General features: G+C 45.3%; 1 long non-coding RNA gene across 1 annotated transcript in view; it reads right to left on the reverse strand.

Moving 5' to 3' along the window:
- Positions 1-17,710, reverse strand: part of LOC125113318 (uncharacterized) — a 257,564-nt gene that overhangs the window by 18,642 nt on the left and 221,212 nt on the right. The gene's annotated exons all lie outside the window — the stretch shown is intronic.

Below are 17,710 nucleotides of genomic sequence, written 5' to 3' on the forward strand. Positions count from 1 at the left end.
AAGGGAATCATAGTTGTCTAAGAGCTTGTATTTTACTTATTTCACTTTGGCCATTCCGGCGGCATGGGGAAGTTCCCAGGCCAGGGACCAGACCCACGCCACAGCTGTAACCGGTGCCCCAGCAGTGACAATGCTTGATCCTTAACCCACTGAGCCACAGGGGGACTGCTAAGAGCTAATATTTTAAAAGTAAATCACCCTGAAAGGTCTACACAAGTGAAAAATCATACTGATGTCTACTTAAGTATAAGACATGCCGACATGGAAAAGTTATAGAAATTCCCACTTAAGAAACAGACCTTGTATGGGAATTTTCTGGACTATCTTCCTAATTTTTCTATTAATCTAAAAGTCTTCTAAACAGTAAAGTGTATTTTATTTATTTATTTTGGGGGCCACACCCGCCGCATATGGAGATTCCCAGGCTAGGGGTCTAATCGGAGCTATCGCTGCTGGCCTATACCACAGCCACAGCAACGCCGGATCCTTAACCTACTGAGCGAGGCCAGGGATTGAACCTGTGTCGTGGATGCTAGTCGGATTTGCTTCTGCTGAGCCACAATGGGAACTCTGGTCCAATAATTTTTAAACTTTTTTTAACAGTAAGACACTCTGTGTGAATTAAATATTTATTATACGTAATCCAAAATGTAATTCTTATAAGGCAGAGCTGATTGACATGGAATGGGGAGGGGCTAGAAGCCCAGCAGCTCCATGTCACCCCCTCTTTAAGCCAGGGGTACTTGCTAGAACCACAAGGGCTGAAAACCTCAGATACATCCCACTTCCAGAGATGTGCCCTGGCTTGGTCAAGATATGTAGCAGCAGAGTGAAGGCTGGAACCCAGTGAGTGAGCTGCTCACTCGGGGCTGTTTTTCCCACCACACCCTTGTCGGTACGATGCCCGTGGCACTTCTTCCCCAGGAACCCTCCACAAACACAAGGGGAAGGATGTGCTAACTAACCTTGTTGTGGTGAACACTGTGCCACATCAAACCACCACACTGTACACTTTAAACTCACACAGGGTCGTATGTCAATTACAGCTCAGTAAACCTGATTGTGGGGAAAAATCAAAACAGAGAAAAAATAATAGAAAACTTCCCTGGTACAGACAATATCCTGCAGGTAGAAAGGGAAAGGCAGAGAGTTTCACAGGTGGGATGGCCCTGGAGGGAAACGTGACAAGCTACAGAAAACCCTAGGAAAAGCCACATGGTGCTCTGACACAGCTACCCCGAGCCCCTGACGGTGCAGCCAAAACCTCCTTTGGGCTGTTTCCTGGAGGACATGAAGGGGCCCTGCAGGCGTTCCCTCTTGCTCTCCCCTTTCAATGTGGCTTGAATTTGCTGGCCTTCCAAGGTCACTGTGGGCCTCCGAGGGAGCCTTTGATTTAACATGTAAGGGAATTCCCACTGGCTTATTAAATATTTTTATATTTTATCGCTTTCCTGCAACTAGCAGCTTTTGGCATGCAGGATATTTTTATGAATGTTATAAGTAAATATTATGGGGTCAATCACAGAATTGAACATGGACCTGCAAGCCTGGGGCTGGAAGATATTAGGCTCCACTGCTTAAAAAAAAAAAAAATGGGAGTAGAAAAAGTGAAATACGGAGAGCCTGAAAATACTCGTCAAAAGGACTGCAACTCTGCCCCCAACATCCAAAGTTAATTAGACCAATAAGAGCAAATTGATTTCAAGCGATATATCTAGACATCCAAGGGTTTTAAGTGTTTTTTTCTTTGAGTATGGGGCATCTATTAGAAGAAAAAGAGTAAGCAGGGTTATATTATTCACGTTAATAAACATCAATTTTCTTTTCCAGACAGAATCAGACCCTTCTGCAAGGCACAGCAGACAGATTCCAATGATGCCAAGCCACCACTCAGGGTTTCCAGGGGTCATTGGCCACTCTCGGTCCAAATGTCCTTTTGAAAAACACTCCTCAAATAAATACAACACGGACTCTGGTGATGTTATGCTTCAATGCCCTTTTGAATAGTAAAGTCTCGGTGAGCTGCTTGGAGGCTGAGGTCAGGAAAATCCTCCTTAGCAGCGGGTGATTCATTCCAGGAAACCTGGTCCTTCCTGGGAGACCTCTAAACCTCAGCAGTGGGTGGACACCCTGGGCAGTCCACGCGGAATGTATCGGTCAGCAGTTCCAAAGGGACATCTGCCTCAAGACCTGCCCCCCCCTCCAAGGCATTTTTTCCACTCTTCTCTGGGATCCCATTCGTTGTCCTTGGCACAGGTCAGAACACATGGGGTTGGGGGTGGGGTGGGGGTGCTCAACAGATACATTTGACTTGCTCCCTGATCTCTTTCGCCCGATCCGGAGCCGCGCACCCCACTGCCTGTCACAGTACCTTTCTGTTTGCCCCGTGCCACCTTGAGCCTATACTTGTTTGGGTCCAAGTCATTTCACAATGTTTCTAATTAGCTCCGGCGCGTTTACTCAGCACACCCATAAATTTTCTTCCCTCTCAAAGTGCTTTCAACACTATTTGCTGTCATCTTCAAATTTAAGAGCTTAGCTTAAACCCAGATAATTAACAAAGTCTTAGCGCCAGGCATATAGCAGACAGTCAATAAATATATTGGCAGGAAGGAAGGAAGAGAGGGAGGGAGGAAGGGAGAGAGGGAGGGACGGGGGGAAGGAGGGAGGACTTGCCCTGGAGCACAGCCCACATTCCTCCAGGGTGATGTTGAAACACCTGGTGAGCATTCTGATGGAAGGCTGGGACCTGGTCCAGCCCAGGGAAGCACACGCCTCTCACACAGAGGTGCAGTGGAGATAAGATGACAGAAAGGGCATGGCAGGAAGAGGAGTGCTGAAAGGTCACACAGTATGAACAGGGCTGAGGAGCCAGGAGAGTGATGCTAAGCACGCCCGCGCAGGTCGCAGAGGGAAGGTCCACGAAAGATTCCACCCCACCCACATCACCAGTCTCTGGGTCCTCAGCATCCTCTGTAAACCCTGACTGAGAAACAGAGGCACAGCTTCAGGGCATCCCTTCAAGGGGATGCGAGTGGAATGAAAACCTTTCTGGAGCCTAGGTATGATGGTACCTTCATCTCCTGCTTGCCTACCTGGCCTGTCTCTGCTACATCAGGCAGGGATCATGTTGTTCTGGAGCCAGTCTCTGCACAGCCGACAACCCTTCTCACACCCCTCGCTCCTCCCGTGGCTGCTGGCCGTCTCCACCCGCCACGAGAACGTGGTTCTAGGGGCTGTGAAAGAGAATTGCAGGAGATTCTCTGCCCCTTAGAAGTGACCCTAGAAGGTTTCCCTTTGTTTTCTCTGATTGGAACATGTAGCACCAGCCTACATCTGGGTTTGGGTCCTTGTTGGAGAAGGTCTGGTGGGATTTTGGAAAAGGATCTTCCGGAAATGTGGGAGGAGGAACCTACCAGGGAGCAGACTTGTTTCAGTTGCAGGAAATGAGACTTTATTTATGTCCCAGGTAAATTCTTCAGCGTCAGAAAATAGCTAGGGAGAGGACAGAGGGGAAAACAGTAACTTCTTAAAGATGTGGGACATTAAGGGCAAGATTTATTGTCTAAATATGCAGTATAGCTGATGATGATGACAGTAACGGTGAATGAGATGAAGTGCTTACGCGTGTCAGGCAGTGTTAAACTCTTACCTCACTTACTGCTTACAAGAAGCCTATGACTTAGGCTCCTGTATGTCCCCATTTTACAGATGAGGAAACTGAGACTGACAAAAGCGAAGCAAAGTGCTCAGGGTCACATGGCTGGTTAGATGGTAGAACCTGAGTCGCTGAATTGATGTTTCTAGTTAATATCCTATTCTCAGCGCGTTGGGCCACATGTATACGGACACAACTGAGTAAATCCTGTGGAATAAATCCTGATCCAAGATTAAAACTGACAATTGCTTTTTCCCTAGGTTTACGTCTTAAGTTTCCCCAGGTTTAAGTGTTCACTACTTGAACCTGCATTGCCTGCCTCTGGGGCAGGTTCACTTACTACTCGAGGATGCCACCTGGTAAGCTGGCGGGATCTCTGTCCCCACCTTTCAGGTCCACCCCCAGGTCCCCAGCACAGGCACATGCGTGCTCACGGACGTGTGCGCTCTCTGGTGGGTCTGAAACCCAGAGCTAATGAAGTCCCATTCCTGCTGAAGGACTTTATCAGTGCAACTTGAGTTCCTCGGTTTTCCATCTCTTCTCAAGGAGTCTGCGATGGCTTCTGGCCCACTGCTTCCAACCTGATTCCTGTTTCTCTGAGAGAGCAAGTCTTGATTATGAAATTCTTGAGCCATCTTCCAACTGGGCTCCACTCTCCTTTTTTTTGCATTTGTGCAGGGGGCTTTTGAAAGGACGTTTAGGCTTTGTTCAGCATCTTTTCCTTGACTCTACCCTCTTATTTCTGGGTTCTGTGCAAACACGGCTGCATATAAAATTCAAACCCTGGGTCACTCTGTAGCTAACAACAGGCCTTCAATATGTGAACGCTGTTCTCAGGATCTCAACAACACCCATTCTGTGGCTTCTAGAAAAGGCTCATCGAAAGAGAGGCCTATTTCCTAAATTCTAGCAATTGCAGTTTCTTAGTGGAAGTAACTGAAATCATAGTTTATTCCTGTGTTGGACGTTACAGTAACCAGTATCCCCTATAGCCACAGTGTTATCCTGTCCTAGCTCACCATTTCCACTCACTTTCAAAGTATGTTGAAACAACAACAATAATAAAGCTGTTTCAATGATGCTGAATCTAAAAAAATCTACACTCCCAGACTCCACTATTGTGACTGTGTTTCTAGTTGATATTCTATAATCTTATCACGTTTGGCCACACATCCACATACCAGCCTGGGTTATTTATGAAGATAAATCCTGTGCTGAGATCAAAATCGTCCGGCATTTTTGCTGTGTCAAAATTTATTTTTGCTGCTTAAAAAATGATTTTGAAAATATTTTCCAGTGGGTTTATTTATTTTAGAAAGACTGTGGTAAAGAAATCACTCTGAACAAAAGGTAGCTCTTGTCAACTACCAACTACCACATATTTGGCATGTCTTGAGTTATTGTCCAGGAACAGACAATTCAGTTTTAGGATGACTTTGTACCCTTGGCTATGTTATTATATTTTAATGTTTCCAAAGTTTGTCTGTCTAAAAGTATACCTCCCATAATGAGTTTCTGGCTCCTTGTGAGCAGGGGGTTTGTTAGCTCATCGACCTGCACGTTACCCATACTTTCTGAGCTTCAGTTTCCTCACTTCTTTTCTTTGTCTTTTTAGGGACACGCCTGTGGCATGTGGAAGTTCCCTGGCTAGGGGTCAAATAGGAGCTGTAGCCTACACCACAGCAACTTGGGATCCAAGACTCATCTGTGACCTACACTACAGCTCACACCAGTGCCAGATCCACTGAGCGGGGCCAAGGATGGAACCCGTGCCCTCATGGATACTAGTCAGGTTCATTAGCACTGAGCCAGGAAGGTAATTCTGATTTCCTCATTTCTGAATGAGTAAATGAGTAAGACCCACTTCCTAGAATTCCCTGGAATTTCAATGACGTCATCCAGGGTACAACAATGATTTCCCATCACATAGTAAGTGCTCAGCACAGGAGAGCTCGGAAATACCATCTAAAGAGATTTTAATTAATTTAAAATGAATAATTGGGCTACAACAATGAGTGCACACCTTCTCCCCCACATGCCTGTGTGCTCTGGGAGTCAGGGCGTCCTCTGACCTCCGGCCTCACCCAGCTTTCAGCCCAGTCCCGGCACAGAGCCATCTCCCAGTGGGAACTGGTGGAAGGAGATTCGCTGGCCGAGCAACTTGCTGCCCTCTCCTTTGCACTGATGAGTCATTGCCTATGGTTCTGTATTCGGAACAGATTTCTCTTCTTTGAATACATTTAGAATTTTCAAATTTTCAAACACTCATGAAAGATACTGTTTTTGTTTCACTCTTCTGTTTAAGAAACTGAAGTTGAAACTCTAATGTAAAATCAGTAAAATGGCATTAATAGGCTTACCCCTAAAAAAAAGGTCAGCAGATCAATGATGTAATTGGCTTTTCCAAGGAGAGGTAAAACTGAGACAGCTTGGGAGAAGAGCAGGACTTTGTTTTTGGTTCTGGGACCTGTCTCAGAAACAATTAGCCACAGTCTGGAGAGCTGAACTAAGAAAAAATTTGACCTCACATCTGAATGTGTTGGCCACTCTGCTGTGAGAAGGCCAGTGTCATCAGTGTCATCTGTATGAAAGAGACAATTCAAAGCCCACTGGGCTTGAACATGCAGTTTTGCTCTATACAGAATATACTTCCCAACTTTCTGCCTGATAAGCCTCGTCTACTCTTGCAATACATACAAATACATGTATGGGCAAATGCTTCAAGCTAATGTACAAATCTACCTGGTGTTACTAAAATATTCTCAACATATTTGGCTCGGATTTAAATGTTGGATGTGTGTGTTTAGAGAACTTTATTTCATAAGATTGTATCAATATTAGTCTAGTAAATATTTCAGACACCCGTGCAAAAGGCTAAATGCAGGGCACAAAAGAGGAAAAGTGCCCAGCTACTAGAATGGAAGATTAGGACCAGATTGTGCCATGCTGTGGTTTTCAAAATGGAGCATATTTTATCTTATAGGACGAGGTTGGAAAATATGTTTACCTTGAATGACAATAGGATAAGAGTTGGCTACCTGGAGAGCTGGGATGGAAATGGTTCTATGACTGAAAGCAGCTTCCATAGTGTATTATCCAGGGGCGCTGGGAGGGTGACCAGCCATGGGCTATTTGTCACTCTCTGTCTTGTGGTCAAAGGCCGTGGCTGGCACATGAAATGGGTCTCATCAGGTCTCTGCTTCAGAAGACTGTCCACAGTGAGGGAGGCGAATTAGAGAAGGAACAATTAGCATATCTGATCTCACCCCTTAGTAGCTATTCTCCAGACGCAGGAGACGCTAGCCATCTCCCGGGCACCCATCTTCTCAACTGGGGCAGGCAGGTCCCTGTGGGAGAGGTCACTGGCATGGGGGATTGCTGCGCTGCCCTGCCCTTCCATGAAAGGAGGACAGTCTTCATCCACTCGTAGGAAACGAGCCATGCATTTGTTCACATTTCAGATTACAGGGCCAAGGCTACAGGTTTCAGAAGAGACATTCTCTGAACCCCAAGCTGAGTGTCATCCTGATAAATATTGCAAAATTCAGGAAAGTGAGTTCCTGTCTTTTGACCCAGAGTAGCGTCTGGAATCTCTTGGTATCTGAGCACATTTTACCAAAACGAGAAGCATTTCTCCAAAAGAGAAATAGCAGCCAAAGTGCAGTGTGTTAGAGTTCCAGCAGGAAACAGATGGCACTCAAACTGAGTGAGCGAGGGCTGTTAACACAAGAGTGATTTACAAAGTTGTGGAAAGACTGAGGGACATGTACAGAGGAAGGTGAAGGACCTCGGGGCTAAAACAGCAGGTGATGGTGACTGACTGGTGAGCCCTTTGTTATCGCCTGCTCTGAAAGAAAACGTTCCATTTCCAGATCTCCGTGTGCAGCCACAGGGAGGGGTCACCGGAGAAGAGCCGTGACATCTGCTGGAAGGATGTGGCCAATCTGAGTTCACCGCAGGGAAAGAACTAAATGCACAGCCTCCCTCTCCTCCCTGCGGGGCTGAGAACCCATTGATGTGGCCTGTTCAGGTCAGCCTGCCAGCCACAGGCCAGGACAGAAAAGGATGGAGAGTGGGTCTGGAAGGCAAAGGAAAGAGAACCAGCTCAGGGCAGTTTTCAGTTATGTGATCAGTTCACCTCAAATAATGGTGGGATATCGGCAAAGTGGTGGGCTAGGAGGCTCCAGCTCCAGGTTCCTTCATAAAATCATCAACAAAGAAACAAAAACCCAAACCCACACTTGCCTGAATGAAAAGAGTCTTAGTCTTGAGTGTGGCAACTCAGTTCCCAGTTTCACACCCTAAACCAAAGGGAGAGCGCAGACCTTGTTTGCAAGTTGTTGTGTACATCTGTACACACTGGCGTGGATACCTGAAGATCCGACCCACTGTTTTTCTCTTATAACTCAGAACACGTGCAGGGAAACTGTAGGCTCTGCTCATACAGTCTACAAGGGGATGACACACCCTGCACACCCACAGAAACCTGGGCCAATAGATGCTCATTGGAGATACACAATAGACATCGAAGGTTCAGAAGAGAAAGTTTGGATGAGACTCTTTGGGAATGAGGAGATCCAAAAGCAGCCATTTATACAGGGGAATCTAGAAAGCCACATGCATAACTGGGTAGGACATATTCTCAGAAGAAAAAACCCAAGACCTTACACTTTCATGTAAGACCGATCCCTAGACCTCACTAAGTAGAAGAAGTACCCCAGCACAAAGTTGGTCTCTCTCTCCCTCTCTCCCTCTCCCTCTCCCTCTCTCTCTTTCCCCCCTCCATCACTGTCTCTCTTTCTTTCTGTGTTTTTTGTTTTGTCCATTTCGGCTCCAGGCATTCAAGGAAATTTCTGTCAAGACATTAGTTGAACACAAGGTAAAGTAAAAGAATCTTTAGTGAACACACATGGCAAGGAACAGACTTTGCAAAAATCATTTGGTAACTTCTCAAAACAAATGGACTCTCGCAGCCTTCAACAATCAAAACAACAACCAAAAAGCAAATTCTGGGGAAGGGAGGAAATCTGATTCCCAGACTTACCACATTGTAATAATCACATGCCCAATTTAAAAGTCAAAATTAGGTTGGAAAGGAAAGAATTTGGGTTGAAAGGGAAAGGATGAAAAAGATATGTTACACAAATAGTAACTAAAAGAAGGTTGGATGGCTATTCTAATGTTAGATAAGATAGATTTTAACTCAAAAATTATTGCAAGAGACAGGGAGAGATATTATTGATAAAAATATCAATTCATCAAGAAGTTACGACAATTACATAGATGCCAAAAACATCAGAGATTCAAAACATATCAAGCAAATACTGAAAGAATTGAAGGGAGAAATAGACAGCTCTAAGATACTAGCAGGAGGCTTTAATACTCCCACTGTCAATAATACAGCAACCAGACTAAAGAGGAGTAAGGAAACAATGGACTCGAACAACACTGTAGACCAAGTGGGGCTCTCAGACATATTACAACACTCAATAACAGGAGAATACACATTTTTATCAACTGGATATGGAATATTCTTCAGGATGGACCATCTGTTAGACCACAAAACAAGTCTAATTAAATTTGAAACAAATGAAATCATATAAAGTTTCTTTTCTGGTCATACTGGAATGAAGATAGAAATTAATAACAGAGGGAAAACTGGAAAATCCACATGTGCAAATTAAACTACATATTCTTAAATAACGAATGGATCAAAGAAATCACAAGGGGGATTAGAAAATACCTTGAGACAAATGAAAAAGAAAACAAAACCATAAACATACCAAAACTTATGAGATGCAGAAAAGCAGTGCTAAGAGGGAAATTTATTGCTGTAAATGGTTACATTAAAAAAAGAGAAAATCTTGGAGTTCCCATTGTGGCTCAGTGGTAATGAACCTGACTAGTATCCATGAGGTCGAGGGTTCGATCCCTGGCCTCACTCAGTGGGTTAAGGATCCAGCACTGCCATGAGCTGTGGTGTAGGTTGTAGACGTGGCTAAGATCCCATGTTGCTGTGGCATAGGCTGGCAGCTATAGTTCTGATTAGACCTGTAGCCTAGGAACTTCCATATGCTATAGATGTGGCCCTAAAAGACAAAAAAAAAAAAAAAAAAAAAAAAAGAAAAGAAAAGAAAAGAAAAGAAAAAGGAAAAAAGAAAGAAATCTTAAATTAGTAACCTAACGTGCTTTAAGGAACTAGAAACAGAAAAGCAAACTAAAGGCTAGCAAAAGGAAGGAAATAATAAAAATTATAACAGAGATAAATAGAGAATAGAAAAATAAAGAAAAATCAGCAAAACCAAAATTTGATTCTTTGAAGACTGACAGACCCGTAGTTAGGTGGACTAAGAAAAAAGAAAAATCAACTAAAATCAGAAATCAAGTGGGACCTTATGACTACTTTCATAGAAACAGAAACTATTATAAGAGAATATTATGAACATTTGTATGCCAACAAACTGGATAACCTAAATGGAATGGACAAATTCCAAGAAATACACATCTACCCAAACTGAATGATGAATGAATAGAAAATATGAGTAGATTTATAACTAGCATGAAGATCAATCAATAATCAAAACCTCCCAACAAAGAAAAGTCACAGGCCACGTTGCTTCACTGGAGAATTCTACCAAACATTTAGAGAAAAATTAACATCCATCCTCAACTGTTTGAAAAAACCAAAGACAAGAGAACATTTCCTAGCTCTTGCTATGAAGCCAGCATTACCCTGGTAGCAAACTTAACAAAGATGCTATAAAAAAAAAAAAAAAAAAGACAACTACAAACCAATATTTTTTTTTTTTTGAGGTTGCTAGAAAACGTCTTTTTTAAAAAAGAAAATCAAGATCACTGAGGGAGGAAGAAGCAAAAGTCCTCATCATAAGGACATCTCAGCAGGTCAGCCAGGACCAGCCAGCCCCAGGGTCTGTGGTCGGCAGAATGGCTGTCCCGAGATGTTTGTGTCCTACTTGCTGGAATCCGGGAATGTGTTGACTACATGGCAAAGGGAAGGTCAGCTGCAGAGGGAACTAACGTTGCTAACCAGGTGACCTGGCTGCGGGGAGATGGTCCAGATTATCTGGGTGCAAACCAGTGTTCTTTACGATCACCAATGCAAAAATCCTCTGCACGATACTAGCAAGCGGAACTCACCCGTATGTTAAAGACTTATATATCATGGCCAAGTGGCATTTATTCCTGGAGTGCAAAGATAATTCAATATACAAAAGTTAACCAACATAACACACCCCATTAACCAAATGAAGGAAACCTCCCTGCGTGATCATCTCAATTGATGCAGAAAAAGCATCTGACAAAGTAATGATTACCGTTTCTCTTTATTTAGGATGTGCTATGTGCCATGCTGTATATTCAGGCATTTAATAGAGAATGTTTTGAATCCCCAAGGCAACACTCCAAAACATGCAATATTCTATTATCGCATCCCTCTTACGTATGAAGAAACTGAGGCTGTCTTCAAAAATTGCAGCAATAGGTCAAAATCATACATATACTTAAGAGTAGGGTCAGTACGTATGTTCTAAATTTTCAGATTATAAAGCCTAGGACATTCCTACTGTGTATTGTGGCTTTTGCCTCTGTTTTGTTTGTTGGTTGGTTTGGTCATGCCCTCAGAAGTTCCCAGGCCGGGGATAGAACCTGTACTACAGCAGTGACTAGAGCCACGGCAGGGACAACTCTGGATCCTTAATCCAGTAGGCCACCAGGGAACTCCTGTTTGTTGTTTGATCGCACTGTTTTGTTGAGGGGCTTCGGGGGAGGAAGGAAGCCTGGGAAGACCATGAGATCTGACGTCCTTGCCTGGGTGGGGCCGGCCCAGCTTCACAGTTGCTGAAAGCTGCTTCTGTGTAAGGGGAATCAAATGAAAGCACCAAGAGCTGAAAGTCACTACCCAACTGAGGGGCTTAATGAAATGGCTTCTGGTGTCTTCACCCTTTCCCCGTCCCCATGGGTAATAATGGGCTATGACTTTGATTGCATATTAACCTCCATTGCTGGAATGGGGGGGTCTGGCCCACCTCACTCCCAAGCTGACTTTGAAGCACTGGGTGTTGTCTCTTCGCTTCTGGCAGTCTCTCCAGGGAAAGAAGGTTCACAGGGAACCAGCAGCCTAATAACGGTGCAGCACCCACGGTGGCAGTAAAAGCCACAGAAAACAAAAAGGATGCTAACAAATTGAGAAAAGCTGGAACCAATTTGGTTTTGACTCAGAGTCACATGCTGTCTGTCTCTCTTGGGGAAAAAAAAAAAAACACAAACCTCTGAAAGATCAGTTCCAGCTCACTGTACTTGAGTTATAAATAAAAGTCAAGATTAGAATTTCCAATTTTTTAAATGACTTTTAATAGGTATATTGTTTAGCTTCCTGACTTATGAAATGCAGACCTGCTAAATTGCGAAAATGCCTGTGACATTTGTTTACTTGAACTGTTACAAGAAAAGAGGTTGTTCAAGATTATATCCTTTTTATAGGAAAACCTCAAAGTTGGCTTCTGCTGACTTCTGAATTTGTACCTTTTAAACTTTTAAAATCACTTCCAAATGATTACTTTGCTTTGGCACCACAGCTGGGGAGGTGAGATGCCTGACAGGCCAGGTGCTCCTGCTCTGTAGGTGACATTTCCAGACTAGGAAGTAAAGGCCCCGCCAAGGATCCAGTTTTTGTGACAGTCTGAGGTGAAGGGGTGTTCACCTCACCTAAAAGCCTGGGTTTTTCTTAGACCTAGAGATCAAGGATTTCTGGGGAGGGGTGGCTAATACATAAACTGTTTCTTTCTTTTTTTTTTGTCTTTTTGGCATTTCCAAGGCCACTTCTGCGGTATATTGAGGTTCCCAGGCTAAGGGTCTAATCAGAGCCATAGCCGCCAGCCTACACCAGAGCCATAGCAACGCGGGATCCAAGCCGCGTCCGCAACCTAAACCACAGCTCACGGCCACGCTGGATCCTTAACCCACTGAGCAACCAGGGATCAAACCCGCAACCTCATGGTTCCTAGTCAGATTTGTTAACCACTGAGCCACAAGGGGAACTCCATAAACTGTTTCTTACTGGAGCTGCTCCCCCCAGAGGTAACCCCACATTTTGTTTAGGTTCCACTGATTGCCTTCTGCTCTTTGATAGTTTTTACAACATCCTTGGTCTGTCGCTGGCCACATGCAGAGAGGGACGATGCCAAGACAAGGCCATAATGTTAATCAAGCAATTAAAGCACTTAAATGCTCTGTGTGATACGGCTGTGATGTGATGGTGGTATGTCAGGTCAGTTTCATAATTCCATCCCAAGGTGTCTTACACGAACCTGGCTTATTAAAGAAAAAGCCTACCTCTCTTCTGAAAATTGGAGTTAAAATCATACTAATAAAAAACCCCCAACTCTTCATTTACGCTTCACACCAGGTCAGGTGACTTCTGTTATCATCTCTAGGTTGAAAGCTTTAACCACGGGAAATAGAGTGGCATTAAGCAAGAATTTTCCTATCACAGAGAAAATCTGCTTGTTAAGTTTGCCGCAAGCTGTCCTAAGTCACAGCCAAAATGACAGACTGGCAAATCCTATGCCAGCGCGTGTGGGCGGCTTCTCAGGCTCTCATCTCTGAAGGCAGAGGCTACAAGTAGGTCACTGTTGTGACCTATTCAAGACCTTTTCAAGGAGCCGGTCTAGAATTGGCTCCAGGACGAGTACCCTGACTCAAGGGAACTGGTGGCCTCCTCCCTGTCCTGCCTTTCCAGGTTGAGGGTATTGGGGTTTTTAAGCAAAACTCTAGGCAAGTTAGCAGGTGCTGGACACCTGGGGACCAGGTAGCCCTGGTCACGAGCACGGATTAGGAGGAGAAAGACCACTCTGGCTAATGAGAGCCCATGAGACCAAATATTTATTAAGCCCTTAGACAAAAGCCTGGCAAATCCCCAAAGATCAACTCTGCCCTCTGGGGTTTGTCAAAATCAATCCCACCGTCTTGGGTTTTAGAGAATGGTTTTCATGCCCAGCCACGAGCCCTCCGTCTTGCACTGACTGTCTGCACTTCTCAATTCTGACCCTTCGTCAACTCTGTTGTCAGCATTCACTTTTGTGCAAGTTCAGCTCTGGATCTTCCCTTTCTTTTCCCTTTTCCTTTCCCCAGCCCACGGCACCCTCCCTGGTCAAAGGAGGCCTGTGTAGAGTTCCAAAAGCAGAATAGAATGCTGTTGCCGAACGGCCCCCGTGCCAGGGTGTAGCCTGCATTCAGCAGAATAGAAGTGGAATGTGGCCTTTGGCTTGTACAGGCCTGTGTCTAAAAATAGCAGAGACGCCCCTTACTGTCCTGGTGATACACAGACTCATGGCGGATGAATAATCCTCGCCACAGTCATATTGGGGGCTGAGCCATTGAGAACAGTGAGTAAAAACTGGTCCCCAGCCGAAAAATGAGTATCACAAACTTCAAAGCATGTTTTCATCATCCACTGGGGCTTTCGTTCCTTGACCAACTTCTTTTACTCTTTATTTCTAAAGCGGGAGTTTGCCCTCCCTCACACTTTCTATTTACCAGGCTGCTGTGGGGACACGCCCCGGAGCCCTCTTTAAGGGGTCTGCCAGGCTAGAGGGCGAAGACAGTCTCGGCGTCAGAATGGGCAGGTTTTCCAGGGATGGCAGAGTTGTGAGCCCACGTCCTTCTGGTAAAGATGCTCACCCTGCACTTTATGATGATAGGGCCACTTTCTCATTACGGAATTTAGATCTTCAGGGGACTCTAAGCAGACAGTTCTCCCTTGCAAATGTAGGTGACTCTTACTAGCTATTTGCCTATTTTCAACAGACCATAAAATCAAAGCAAGAGCCATTCAACTGGAGTGAAAAACAAAGCACAGAACTTGACTTCTTTTCCTACTCACTACAACATGCTTTTCTTCTTCTCCTTTAGGTTGTGTGTCTAAACACTGATCTAAGGGCCAGTGACTTGTATTTCAGAACGAGGGTGTTTGCGAAGCTAACAGCCCATGAGCTCTGGGGTGGAATGTCTTGGTGGCAGTTAAAGGTTAACAGGATGAGCAGACGTGCCCTTCAGTGTCTTTGAAGAAGGGCCACATTAGGTACTGCAAGGCCAAGGGCGAGCCTCCTAGCCTCTCTCTCCAAACTTCCAGATGCAGCAGGTGTGGCTCCAGGCTGCCCAGAGCTGGGCACCTTTGCAGCCTGGGGGGTGGAAGCTCAGCCAGGTCATGGAGTCAAGGATGCTCCAGGCTGGAAACGCTATCTAGGTCATCAACATCAATCTCCTTAATTTATAGTCGAAGGCCTGTGTCACTGAACTGTGGTTGTGTACCAGTGTGTCTGCAAGTACTCTTCACACTGTGAATCATTTCTTACACATTATGTCATTTGTCCCCAAAGATTTGAAGCATAGATATTTGTGCTTTTTCGCAGTTGAGGAAACAGAGGCTTGGAAAGGTTAAGTGGCTGGTTCCAGATCATAAACCTGTAAGGAGCGGGGCTGAGATGGAGTCTAGGTTTTACACCCTCTGTGCCCTTGTCACTAGGTTATGCCACCCTGTCTGCAGCTGGAGCAAAGGTTTATTGTGTGCTTTCTAGGTGCCTATATTATATGTAGGTCTGTAGTCTGTGTTCCTGCCACGTGTAAGCCGTTAATAAAATGGTGCTGTACGAATGGAATAAGCTTTCTCTCTCAGTCATTTTTATTTCATTAGGGAAGTAAATACAAGGACTTGGGTTTGCTTGTTTGTTTTTTGTTTTGGTCTTTACTTTCCTGTGCAGGTAAGGCTCCTTTTGGCTCCCCTTGTGAATGCGGTACCAACATAGCTAACAAAGGTAACCGTAAAGTCTCCTGGGAGGAGACCCTTGTCAAGCTTAGAGATGAGAAAATTAACACCAGAAACTTCAAGTAAGTTTCCCAAGGCCACACAGCTCGCTAGATTGCTCAGCCAGGACTGAAACCCAAAACATCTGATTTACCTCTCGAAAAATAAATGTTAGTTTACTTTTCTTAAAAAAAATGAATCGTTTTTAGCCACATGTACTTTGCCTGTTTCATACTAGTACCTCTTTTTCCAGGACAGCTCTTACAAAGGAACACTCCCCAGCTTTATTTTATATACCTGCCTATATCTCTGTCCCTATCTATCTCTATCTATCTATCCATCCATCCATCCATCCATCCATCATCTGTCCCTGATACAGCATACAGGAAGATTAACAATTACACACATTAATCTGAAGAGAGACGAGGAAAAACTAGGGCCATCTCTGTTCTTATTTAAATTCATGCCTCTGGATCAAAACCATTTGAGAAGCTAGAAAAGAACTCAGAGCCTTGCGTGACTGCCAGAGAAAAAGAAAGGAGAGCAGAAAAGCAATGTGAGGGAAGAGAGGAGCAGAGACGCGGTGCTGTTTCCAGCCTCTCAGCCCATGGTCACACTTCCAGCTCTTCATCAGATAAGAATGTTTTGTGCACACTGGGCCAATTTATGCTACACAGGAAAGCCTGCAGCTCAGCTCTCAGCCCACCCCTTCCTGTGGGAGAAGCAAAATGGGCTCAGCCTGCCGTTCCTTGGACCACTAGCCTTCCAAGTTCAAGGAGGATCCTCACTGCTCATCCTGCCTTTCAGTGGAAGGGTCTACAGGCGGCTCCCGACAGCCATCAGGAAAAGATGGTCCATTTCTCAGGTGTCTCTTCCGTGTGTGTGTGTGTGTGTGTGTGTGTGTGTGTGAGAAAGCACAACCTTCTTTTGGCTCACAGCACTCCAATGACTCACACCATTCGTGCAAGTTAATTCTTTACAGCTGTCATCCTAAATTTCCTTTTTCCATGACAATGTGAGCCACTCAAGTTTCAGGAAGAGGCCTTCTAACCCCCAGGAGCTGACCTCCGCCACAGGGCCGCTACCACAGTCTCCCTTCAGCAGTTCCAGCACCTCGCACTGGGCTGCAAAGATACATATTGTTTCTTTACAGTGTCTCCCGCCAGGAGAGGAAGAGTCCCTTGCGAGGCTGAGATGCGCTTTGTGGATTTTCATTCTTAGGTCACTTTCTCATGAGGCCACCAGGCAAAGACAGATCAAGAATATGGGCTCATTTAATTTGTTTGAAAACAGTGTTCAGGAGTTCCCATTGTGGCTCAATGGTAACTGAGTATCCAACTAGGATCCATGAGGACGCAGGTTCCATCCCCGGCCTCGCTCAGTGGGTTAAGGATCCAGCATTGCCATGAGCTGTGGTGTAGGTCGCAGACGTGGCTCGGATCCTGCACTGCTGTGGCTGCGGTGTAGGCCAGCATCTGTAGCTCTGATTTGGCCCCTAGCCTGGAAACCTCCATATGCTGCAGGTGCAGCCTGAAAAGAAAAGAAAAGAAGGGTTTAAACCTGTTTGTCCATGATCATCTTCACACTTCTTCCCAGTCGTCCAGTGTCCTGCTCTGCCCTCTTCCTCCTCCCCTCCCTCCCTGAGTCCCCCTAGGCCACCACCCCAAGCAAATGGAAGAAATTCCGTCGTTCGTCTCCCTCTTGGTGTCCCAGCAGGTGCGACGTGGGGACTGAGAAGAGGGTGCAGCCTGCTCACCTTGTTCCAAGCCCCCTGTCCCCAGAACACTGCTGTTCTGGTCTTGTTCCTCCTTGAGGACTTTCCCTGTGGCCTCCTGCCCCTCCCCCAGCCCAAATCTACTCAGATGACAAAGCCCTGCTCTAGCTGGAAGGTTCTTTAAGCCAACTAGGAGCACTCAGACTCTCTGGATGCCCTGTAGTCAGGGTGCTCACCCTGGAGCCAATTCTGGACCAGCTCCTTGAACATGGAAAATGAAACAGTAACTTCTCGTTCAGGGCTTGAGCCCCGTAAGCTGAAATGACATGCCACCATCCCCCCAGCCAGTGCAAAAGGCAGGACCAAAAAGACTCAGATCTGACTCTCAACCCCATCAGCTTTCCAGCCTCCCTGGGCAGCCAGAACCGAGCTTCAGCTGGGAAAACCTCCTGCTCAGAGGACTTGGTCCTTTGGTTTTTGATTCTACTTCTTACTGAGTAGAAGGAATTGTTTATTT

The sequence above is a fragment of the Phacochoerus africanus genome, chromosome 13, assembly GCF_016906955.1.
Source record: "Phacochoerus africanus isolate WHEZ1 chromosome 13, ROS_Pafr_v1, whole genome shotgun sequence".
NCBI lineage: Eukaryota > Metazoa > Chordata > Mammalia > Artiodactyla > Suidae > Phacochoerus > Phacochoerus africanus.